Source organism: Sus scrofa, chromosome 1 (assembly GCF_000003025.6).
Source record: "Sus scrofa isolate TJ Tabasco breed Duroc chromosome 1, Sscrofa11.1, whole genome shotgun sequence".
NCBI lineage: Eukaryota > Metazoa > Chordata > Mammalia > Artiodactyla > Suidae > Sus > Sus scrofa.
Window position 1 is genome coordinate 143,961,273 of NC_010443.5, and position 11,241 is coordinate 143,972,513.

Genomic DNA, 11,241 nt, shown 5'->3' on the forward strand with positions numbered 1-11,241 from the left:
CCAGTTCCTTTTCTAAAACCACTGCATTGTTAACTTTTTCTGGGACAGATAACGCCTACCCATTCGGGCAGCACAGGCCTGCAAGAAGAAAAGCTCCAAGTCGCAAGCCTCCGCCACACACTTGAAGGCCCCACCGTAGCCCCGCCCCCGAACATGAGGCTGGGGCTGAGCACCGCCCGCCCGCGCACCTGGGAGGCGCACCGGGGGTTCCACTGCCCGCCAGTCCGTCTTTCACCCCTTGCTCCTTCCCTCTCTCCCTCCTTCTTTCCCCTCTCTTGTCTCCCTCCCCTGTGCCCCCTCCCCTTTGTCCCTCCGGCAGTCCGGGCACCCCGAGGCGCGGATAACACCAGCTCAGCTGCCCCGCGCCTCCAACCCGCTCCACGCGCCAGGCATTCCCAGCTGCTCCCCGCGGCTCGGCCGCCACAGACTCGGCCAGCAGAGGCTCGAGTGATCGATCGTTCCTCCCTCTCCTCTTAAAGGCATCCTGCCCTCCAGGCAGGCTGAGCTGGCCGAGAGTCTATGAGACTCTTCGCACCTGGAGGAGCCCGGCGCCTGGAACGTGAGCGGGTTGCTGGTCGGAGAACATTCTATGTCTAGGGAAGGGGCATCCTGGGAGGAGATACAGGTGTGAACTCTACTTAGCCAGAAAGAAGGAAGACTCAGCAAGTGCTGGACATCTGCCAGCTGTTCTCTGAGATGCAGAGATGCTGTTCACAGATTCGCTGTTAGTAGAGATGCTATTCTCTGCCTAATGCAATAGATGCCTCAAGAACAAAGAAATAGATAAACAGCAACGCTGTTCGCAGAGATGCTGTTCCCTGCCGTAAGGCACAGGGAACTATATTCAATATTTTGAAATAACCTATAATGGAAAAGAATAGGAAAAAGAATACATATATATGTACAACACTTTGCTGTACACCTGAAACACTGTAAATCAACTATACTTCAATTAAAAATAAAAATTAAAAAAAGGGAATAATAAAATGTAGTCAGGTAATTAGGGAGTGGTGAATTTGGATATTTCTTACTTTTGTTTTCCATTTAGTTTAGTTTGTTTTAATATAGTTTTTCTTTGTTTTAATATAGCTTAATTTAATATAATGAGGTATAATTTAAAGTAATGGCTATATTTAACAACTGAAAAATTACTGTAAGTTTATCAGTCAGCCCTTGAGCACCAACAATGTTAACAAATGGGGGTCCAGGTGCTTACAAAATTATACTCACAAATGTCACTAGAAAGGAAAGTTACCTTGAATCAGAATGCCAACAATCTGGGGAGATAGTGGACTCAGTGTCTCCCCAAAACCACCTCCCAATATTCTGCTCTGCCGCAAAAGCTTTTAAAGGGAAAAAAGAAAGTGATCTCAGTAATCACAGAGATGGGGGAGTCAAGAGTCCTTGACATTCCTCACTGAGAGCAGGAATGTCACTTACTTTGGTCTTTCTCTAGATGCTATCTTGTTCATACAGGTTGTTTTCCAGAGATTACTGAAGGGGATGCTAGGGAAGAGATCTGGCCATCTGTTGTTACACTTTGTTTCTACTTCTTAGATCTACTGAACAAGTTAGGCAAAGTATTGTGTGATTAAAAGAATTGAATAGTGTGCTTGGGCTGGAGATAAGTAGAGCATACTGGTGCCTGGTTAAAAGTTAGTTACTGGGTTCATCGTGGCTCAGCGTTAATGAATCTGACTAGTATGCGCGAGGACTTGGGTTTAAGCTCTGGCCCTGCTCAGTTGGTTAAGGAACCAGCGCTGCAGTGACCTGTGGTCTAGGTCCCAGACTGGGCTGGGATCTGGCATTGCTGTGGCAGGGGTATAGGCTAGCAGCTACAGCTCCAATATGCCCCCTAGCCTGAGACCTTCCATATGCTGCAAGTGTGGCCCTAAAATGACAAAGAAAAAAAAAGGATTTAAAAAAAAACAAAAAACAATGAATCTATCTACAGAAAAAAGAAACAAACTCATGGACATGGAAAGCAGACTTGTGATCGCCAAGGAGAAGGGGGCAGGAGTGGGATGGACTAGGAGTTTGGGGTTAGTAGATGCATATTGCATTTGGAGTAAATAAGCAATGAGATTTTGCTGTATAACACAGGGAACTATATATATAATCACTTGTGAGGGAACATGACAGAAGATAATGTGAGAAAAAGAATATATATGTGTGTATGACTGGGTCACTTTGCTGCACAGTAGAAATTGACAGAACATTGTAAACCAATTATAATAAAAAATTTTTTAAGTTAATTTCAATGTGGCTTTGCTAGAGTAACAAGGAATGGGGCTTCCTGCGTAGGGCAGTTTCCTACAAAGAGCTGCTTGCAATACCAGCTGGTTCCAGCACCCAATGAGTGATCCAGATGGAAGTTTTCTGAGGCAGAATCCCCTGAGAGCTTTCCTCTACCACTGCCTTCAGCAGTGGTCAGCACTGTATGATTACTCCATGAATATGTGTCAGATGAATCCATGAATGAATAAACAAACCAAAGAGAAAAGGGTATGAACAGGGACCTCACTGACAAATATGTATTGAGTGCTTCCCTTGTACCATGTTCTGGACACTGAAGATATGGCCGTGAACAGAAAGAGAAATGGGGAAAAATTCTGCCTTCATGGAGAATACATTCTGTTGGAGGAAGATGGAGAAAAACAAAATATAAAATCATGTAGAGAGCTTAAAAGAAGAGTACTGATGAAATAAAATTCATATTTTTATGGCAAAATTTATTTAATTTAATTTATTTATTTTTGGTCTTTTGTCTTTTTAGGGCTGCACCCACGGCATGTGGAGGTTCCCAGGCTAGGGGTCCAACTGGAGCTGCAGCTGTCAGCCTATGCCACGGCCACTTCAACGCCAGATCCGAGCCACATCTGCTACCTACACCATAGCTCACAGCAACACTGAATCCTTAACCTACTGAGCAAGGCCAGGAATTGAACCCGCAACCTCATGGTTCCTAGTCAGATTCATTTCTGCTGTGACATGATGGAAATTCCCAAGATGAGAAAAATTTAAACATAAAATTTTTCTTTGCCCATTTGGGCCTTTTTTTTTTTTTTTTTTTTTTGGCCACACCCCAAGACATGTGGAAGTTCCCTAGCCAGGGTCCCATGCCACAGCAGTAACCCAGGCCACTGCAGTGACAATGCTGGGTCCTTAGCCTGCTGAGCCACAAGGGAGCGCCCAAGCCCCCCCTTCCCTTTAGTGTGTATTGTGCGTCTGCACATCCTTCTTAATCTACTTAATCTTCTAAACATCCTTCTTAATCTACTAAGAGGACATGACAACCCACTACTCACTTTGTTTGCATAGATCTGGATTTCGTAAAGTCTCGGTAATACCTCTGTCTCAAAAACTTATGTTACTGTGCTTTGACCTTTAATGATAACTGTTCTTGGAGCTTTCTGAGAAGCTGTTCTCGGTTTATTTATTTATCGATTTATTTATTTTAAAATGACTTTTATTTTTTTCCATTATAGCTGGTTTACAGTGTTCCGTCAATTTTCTACTGTACAGCAAAGTGACCCAGTCGCATATTCAAATATACATTCTTTTTCTCATATTATCCTCCATCATGCTCCATCATAAGTGACTAGAGGAGTTCCCGTCGTGGTTAACGAATCCGACTAAGAACCATGAGGTTGCGGGTTCGATCCCTGGCCTTGCTCAGTGGGTTGAGGATCCAGCGTTGCTGTGAGCTGTGGTGTAGGCCAGTGGCCACAGCTCTGATTAGACCCCTAGCCTGGGAATCTCCACATGCTGCGGGAGCGGGCCTAGAAAAGGCAAAAAGACCAAAAAAAAAATTTAAAAAAAGGACTCCTTTAAAAAAAATAAAATAAGTGACTAGATATAGTTCCCACTGTATACAGTAGGATCTCATTGCTTATCCATTCCAAAGGCAATAGTTTGCATCTATCAACCGGAGATCCCCAGTCTATCCTATTATGGCAGCTGCCCAGAAGCCCTGAGGCTCCAGCAGCTCTTTCACCTGGTGAGAAATCAAGCGAGCACTGGGAGAGTTGGAGTACTCAGGTTTATTATGCAGAGGGCTCAGAGGAGATCGCTCTCCAGAGACTGAGCCCCAAAGAAGGGTTTCACAAGGCTTTTATGGGCTAGCTCTTCCAGGTCCGTGCCTGGCTGGTTGGACTGCAATGAGAACAGGCAGGGTTGTAATTTCGGAAGCAACTTTACAGAAGCAGATGTGTGAGGGAGGGGTGGTTAGGGGCAGTTGGCTGGACTTTGCTTAGTCATCATGGCCAGGGTGTCTCCTTTTTACCTTTTTATCTGGGCATTTTCTCCTACAATCCCATTCCCACTCCCTCCCACTCCCCCTCTCCTTCCCCCTTGGCAACCACAAGACTGTTCTCCAAGTCCACAGAAACTCACAATTTAAATAGAGTACCTAGGAAATAGGAAGGTGTTGGTCAAAGGGTACAAACTTCCAGCTATAAGATTAGTAAGTGCTGGGGCTCTAGTGTACGGCATGGTGACTATAGTTAACAATAGTTTATTATTTTTCTTGAAAGTTGCTAAGAGAATAGACCTTAAATGGTGCACACATACACACATACAAATAGTTATGCGAGGGGATGGAGACATTAACTCACCTTATTGTGGTAATCATTTCCTAATATATGTATGTATCAAATTATCATATTAAATTTATTGTTCCAAGTTTATAATCCTCAATGTGGCTCAGGTAAAGTGTTCTATTCCTTTCTTAGATCCACCGATTAGTTTTTTTTTGTCAACAGTACTTTGAAGAGAAATAAAACAGAAAGATCATGGTTCTGTTTTATGGGGCAGAGAGGGGGATTACAGTGTGAAAGAGTGGTAAGGAAAGACCTTCCTGAGAAGGTAACATTTGGGCAGAGGTAAGGTAGGGTATAGTTATGGGCAGAAGAAACAGCCTCAGGAAGTGTAATGGAGAATAGAAGAAAGAAGACTTGCTGGAGGAATGTTCTTAGGTAGATTAGGGGATGGAGTACAGTTCACAAGTGAAGGGGTTGGCCTTAAGGACTCATCCAGGAGTTGCTGTTGTGGCTCAGTGGATTAAGAACCTGACTAGTATCCACGAGGATGTGAGTTCAATCCCCGGCCTTGCAAAGTGTGTTAAAGGATCTGTTGTTGCCATGAGCTGTGGAGTAGGTCACAGATGCAGCTTGAATCCTGTGTTGCTGTGGCTGTGGCACAGGCCAGCGGCTATGGCTCTGATTCAACCCCTAGCCTGGGAACCTCCATATGTCATGGGTAGGGCCCTAAAAAAAAAAAAAAAAAAAAAAGGCATTCATCCAGAGAGTTTCCTGGTGGCCTAGCAGGTTAAGGATCTGGCATTGTCACTGCAGTGGCTTGGGTCACTGCTATGGTGTGGGTTTAATCCCTGGCCTGGAAACTTCTGCATGCTTCAGGGGTGGCCAGATAGATAGATAATTTTTTTTTTTTTTTTAAGAGCTCATCTATCCTAATAGGAGGGGAGGCAGAGTTTGGGCATCAGTGGGGGGAGATGTGCAGATTCAGAGGCAGGGACACGGGAAAGTTCTCTGGTTGCTTCTGTTTTCACAATGAACATGAAACAAAGTCACCTGCTGAGAGTTAAAATGGGGCAGAATATTTGGAGATTTTAGGAAAGGGGAAAAACTGTAAAGTGGTTATCTAGGGGAGTGGAAGAATGAAAGAGCAAAGAAAAGATAGAGTAATTATCATCAGCATTTAGGACCTACCTGAAGTCAACCGTCATGAATGGAAGTGAGATCCAGCAACAAAGTTACCTGTTGTTCTCAAACTCCATTTAGCCACACAAGTTCAGAAACGGAGAGGGAACAGAGGGAGTTTTCATCATAGTTGGGGTCTTTGCCAAGTAAGTATGAAGAAGCAAGAGAAAAGCAAGGGACTTGAGTGTTTGTGCAAATAAATAATTAAAATGATAGCTAAGTTTAGAGAGTAAACATGCAAGTGATGATGGATAGGGGGCAAGGAACAGAGGGTAGAATCGGGGGACTGGGTGTTCCATCCGGGTTAAAGGATCACTGAGTTAAAGGATCAACTGAGTTTTGACAGTGAGTGAGCCAGTGGGATAGGAGGTCAGAGTATGGGATGCTTCGGGGGGGCGGGGGGAGGCAATGCAGGATTGTGGTCCCTGAGATAGGGGAAACAAGTGAAACCAATGATCATGAAAGCCTGCTGTTTAGAGGCAGTTTCCAGGCCTTAGCACCCAGTCTCGATGAGTTTACACAGAAATTGGAATCAGGGCCAAGATGGTTGGATCTTCCTGAGGAGCAAGCTGCATCTCTTCAGGCTCAGAGAGCTACTGAGGGGCCCCCTTGGAACTTGAGGGGCTGAATAGTGATCCACATACACTTAAAGCTTGAGAGAGAATCGCTAGAGGAAAAATAGGTGACAAATTCCTCGCACCTTTTTTTTTTTTTTGGTCCTTTTTTTTAGGGCTGCACCCATGGCATATGGATGTTCCCAGGCTTGGGGTCCAGTCAGAGCTGTAGCTGCTGGCCTATGCCACAGCCACAGAAATGCTGGATCCTTAACCCACTGTGCTGGGACAGGGATCGAACCTGCGACCACATGGATGCTAGTCGATTTGTTTCTGCTGAGCCATGATGGGAACTCCTACACTCACCCTTAATGAAGCTTAAAACAGTCTCAGAAGGATACAACTAATAAAAGAAGTAATGAAACTGCCCAGCAAAACAAAATCCGAAACTATTTAAGGGAATGCAATAAATCCAGTAACCAGCACAGCAAATGTAGTGCACAGAGGGAACTCTGGCTGGACTATTCAGTGAATATCTTTTTTTTCTTTAATTTTACTTTTGTTATTATTATTTTTTTCTTTTTTGGCTGCCCTGCAGCATATGAGTTCCCGGGCCAGAGATCAGATCCAAGCTGCAGTTGCAACCTGAATCGCAGTTGTGGCAACACGGGATCCGCACCAGGGTGGGGATCAAATCCGAATTCCAGTATTCCAGAGATGCTGCCTCCAGTCTTGTTGTGCCACAGCAGGGACTCCCAGTGAACAGATTTTGAGAACTGTTTACCTATGTGGAATAATGAAATCAGATCCCTACCTCACACTGAATACAAAGATCAAGGCTAGGAGTTCCCGTCATGGCTCAGCAGTTAATGAACTCGACTAGCATCCATGAGGACGTGGGTTTGATCCCTGGCCTTGCTCAGTGGGTTAAGGATCCTACATTGTCCTGAGCTGTGGTGTAGTTTGCAGATATGGCTCAGATCTGATGTTGCTATGGCTGTGGTATAGGCTGGTGTCTACAGCTCTGATTCGTCGCGTAGCCTGGGAACCTCCAAATGCCACAGGAGCAGCCTTAAAAAGACAAAAAGACAAAAAGACAAAAAAAAAAAAAAAAAAAAAAAAAAAAAGAAAAAGAAAAAAAGATCAAGGCTAGATGGATTAAAGTAACAACAGTGAGAAGCAAAAATTCAAAACTTTTAAAAGAAACTATAGGAGAATAACTTTATTATCTTAAGGGCATTACGTGATTCCTTAAATAAGACAGAAAGAGCTAACCATAAAAATTAATAAGTATGACTATAGTTAAATTTAAAACTTTCTAGTAATGGCCATTTCTATTTCCAGTAATGGCCATGGAGCTTGCATTTTATTGGGCTATGACTCTTGCAGATAACACGTATAAACAATGTAAAAAGTATAAAAAATATAAAAGTTATATTTTAAAATGTTTGGTTACAATTTTAAACAAACTATAAGGAATTCTAAACAAAATGTAAAAAAAGTCTATTTGAAAACACTAGAGAATGACCAAAATAGGCAGAAACTGGAGAGTAGTAGCAAAAATACTAACAATGTATTGTAGGATTTATAACAAGTAGGTGAATTATAAATGACAATAGTAAAAAGGATGAAAGTGTAAATGTAACTATTTGCTGTGAAGGTCTTACATTTTATATGAATTGGTAAAATATTAATTTATTTATTTAGGTCTTTTTGTCTTTTTAGGGCTGCACCCTCGACATATGGAGGTTCCCTGGCTAGGGGTCTAATCAGAGCTGTAGCTGCTGGCCTATACCTCAGCCACAGCAATGGCAGATCCGAGCTGCGTCTGCAACCTACACCACAGATCATGGCAATGCCAGGTCTGTAACCCACTGAGCAAGGTCAGGGATCGAACCCAAAACCTCTCGGTTCCTAGTCGGATTCGTTTCCACTGTGCCACAACAGGAGCTCCTAAAATATTAATTTTAAGTAGGTCTGATAAGTTAATGATTCAAATTATAATTCTAAAACTACAAATTTATCCAGAGGTAGAGCTAATACATTAATAGAGAAATTCAAATAAAATATTCACATATTTGGTTACTTTCATTGGATTAAAAGGCAGGAAAAGAGGAACAGAGGAATAAAATTAGAAAAGACAAAGAAAAAAATAGCAAATGATAAAGCCACGATCAACCAAACAAGAAAGGATTATAAAGCATTAAATAATATAAAAATCTGTCAATACTGATATAAATGAGAAGGGAAAACTCTTCCTCACAGTAGAATCTCAATTAATATAGAAGAAATGATGGATTTAGAAAATCATCAGTGGACACTAAAATTTGTGGGTGAAAGTTTGCTGAGGAACAGAGTATTTATAGTATCAAAGTAGCTCTGTCATGAATTACTTACTAATTATTAAAAAAGGAAAGTAGGAGTTCTCGTCGTGGCACGGTAGAAATGAATCCAACTAGGAACTGAGGTTTCGGGTTCAATTCCTGGCCTTGCTCAGTGGGTTAAGGATCTGTCATTGCTGTGAGCTGTGGTGTAGGTCACAGCTGCAGTTTAGATTCAATCCCTGGCCTAGGAACTTCCATATGCCTCAGGTGCAGCCACCAAAAAAAAAAAAAAAAAAAAAAAAAAGCCAATTGAAAATGATCTAGGAGTTCCTGTTGTGGCTCAGGAGATTAAAGACCTGACACTGTCTCTGTGAAGACGCAGGTTTGATCTTGGCCTCACTCAGTGGGTTAAGGATCTGGCGTTGCTGAAAGCTATGGCACAGTTCACAGATGCACTTCAGGTCTGGTGTTGCCGTGGTTGTGCTGCAGGCCTCAGCTGCAGCTCTAATTAGACCCCAAGCCCAGGAACTTCCATATGCCACAGGTGTGGCTGTAAAAAGAAAAAAAAAGATGCAGAAAATAAACACATGACAAAATGCTCAATCTTATTAGTAGAGAAACATAAACTTTTAAGACAACAAAGATAGGTAATATTATGTATCAGAATGGCAAAATTTTTTAAATTCCAAGTGCTCACAAAGACATGATTAAGTGCAAATTAGCACGACTTTGAAAAATAATGCCGCATGATCCACATCAGAGGCCAGGAACTACACTAGCACTGTGATGTTCAAATGGGATTATTTAATAATAGTATAAAACTGGAAACAAGTGTTTTCAAGAGAATGATTAGGTCAAATTGTACTATACTCATACTATACTGTGCAGCAGTAAAAATGAATAGGATTATAGATGGATTTGAGGGAATCGACAGTGAAAAAGCAAGTCATGACAAGCGTTCTGTTTTCATAAAAATCAAGTGTCAGCAAAATTATACACTGCATTGACATGGATGGATACATGTTTATGTGGTAAAATATAACAAAAGCAAAGGATCCATAGACATGAAATTCAGAACCCTGGTAACTCTTTACTCCTTTTACATTGATGAGTGAAGCAGATAGAATATTTTTTTGTGTGTTCTTAGATAAGAGATGATTTCAGGGATGTCACATTATGCTTCTAACGTATATAGAAAATGAAACGTGGGTGTTCCCGTCGTGGCACAGTGGTTAACGAATCCGACTAGGAACCATGAGGTTGCGGGTTCGGTCCCTGCCCTTGCTCAGTGGGTTAACGATCCGGCATTGCCGTGAGCTGTGGTGTAGGTTGCAGACACGGCTCGGGTCCCGTGTTGCTGTGGCTCTGGCGTAGGCCAGTGGCTACAGCTCCGATTTGACCCCTAGCCTGGGAACCTCCATATGCCGCGGGAGCGGCCCAAGAAATAGCAAAAAAAAAAAAAAAAAAAAAAAAAAAAAAGAAAGAAAATGAAATGTGTAAATATTCTACCAGAATGAGCACCTCATAACGTTTGGAACTGCTGTCTTGTTCAGTACCCACAAGGGTACCTGGCATCTCTAAAGACTGATTGGCACAAATCAAATATTTAGAATGAATATAATTCATCGAATGTTATATTAAAAAAGAGAATGAATTGATTTATCTCACTTAGATGTGGGTTGGGAAAATATGAAAAGGGACTTTACCTTTGCAAGTACCAGACTTGGAGAGAAAAAAAGGAAAAATTGCCCGAGGATCAAACATCCTGACCCTGATAAATTGTTATGAAAGGAATAACCGAGGGGAGGAGAATTAAGTTAGCCACGAGTAGGGACTGGGAAACTGCCCGCTTTTAAGAAGAAAACAGGAGTCCTAGGGCCACTCCAGTCACCACTAAAAACCTGACACTTTCCCTAAGGCTAGAATGAGACTGGGGGCTATTCTACCTTTCTGTGCAGGGGACAAAGGCACCAGGGAAGAGGACTGTATCCTGAGGAAAACATGAAACAGATCACAGTTCAACACAGACTGGGGCTCTGTGGCCCCGCCCACCAGAGGGGCCAGCTTCTGTGTCAACAGGAACCAGACTGCATATTCCAGGCTTTTTTTTCCTTTTTTTAAATTGAAGTACAGTTGATTTACAATACTGTGTCAATCTCTGGATTGTCCAGCTGATGAAGAAACAGAAGGGCTTTCCCTACTGCTTTGGCTTCATCTCTGTCCTCATTCTCTACCAAAGGCATAAATGTGAGGTGCTACCAGACAGAAGGCAGTCTTCCCTGGATGAGAGGTTGAACAGTCAGCACCTGGTGGTCCTGGAAGACTCCTTGCCCGGCCAGCCAGCCTGCCTTTCCAACTTGCCTACCCCCTCCTACGTCATTGCACCCCTCCCCCAAACTTTTGTAAAGGGACAGGACCCTCATGAGGTGAGGTCACTTCCCAAAGGGCACAACCCCCACTCCCACCCTGGCAGAAATCCCACAGTTCTGTGAAAGGATGACAAGGCAGTGGGAGGAGGAAATCAAACCCTCTTGAAGGAAAATGGGGACCTCTGCTGTAGAAGGTCAGCTGTGACAGTCCCCCACCCCAGTAGCTGGGCCTGGAGCTAGCACAGTGGGGAGGGGGTCCTGCTACACACCCAGA

The 11,241-nt window shown here is 43.0% G+C and overlaps 1 protein-coding gene across 9 annotated transcripts in view; it reads right to left on the reverse strand.

Moving 5' to 3' along the window:
* The window catches only part of FAN1 (FANCD2 and FANCI associated nuclease 1), a 41,984-nt gene extending 41,578 nt beyond the window's left edge, over positions 1–406 (reverse strand). For 5 of the 9 annotated variants that reach the window (XM_013993249.2, XM_013993248.2, XM_021098740.1 and 2 more), the window contains exon 1: positions 189–385. The gene's annotated coding sequence lies outside the window, so the exon portion shown is untranslated. Of the gene's footprint in view, positions 1–59 lie in introns of all 9 variants that reach the window. The other 4 variants (XM_021098743.1, XM_021098755.1, XM_003121666.6 and 1 more) reach the window with 4 other exon arrangements.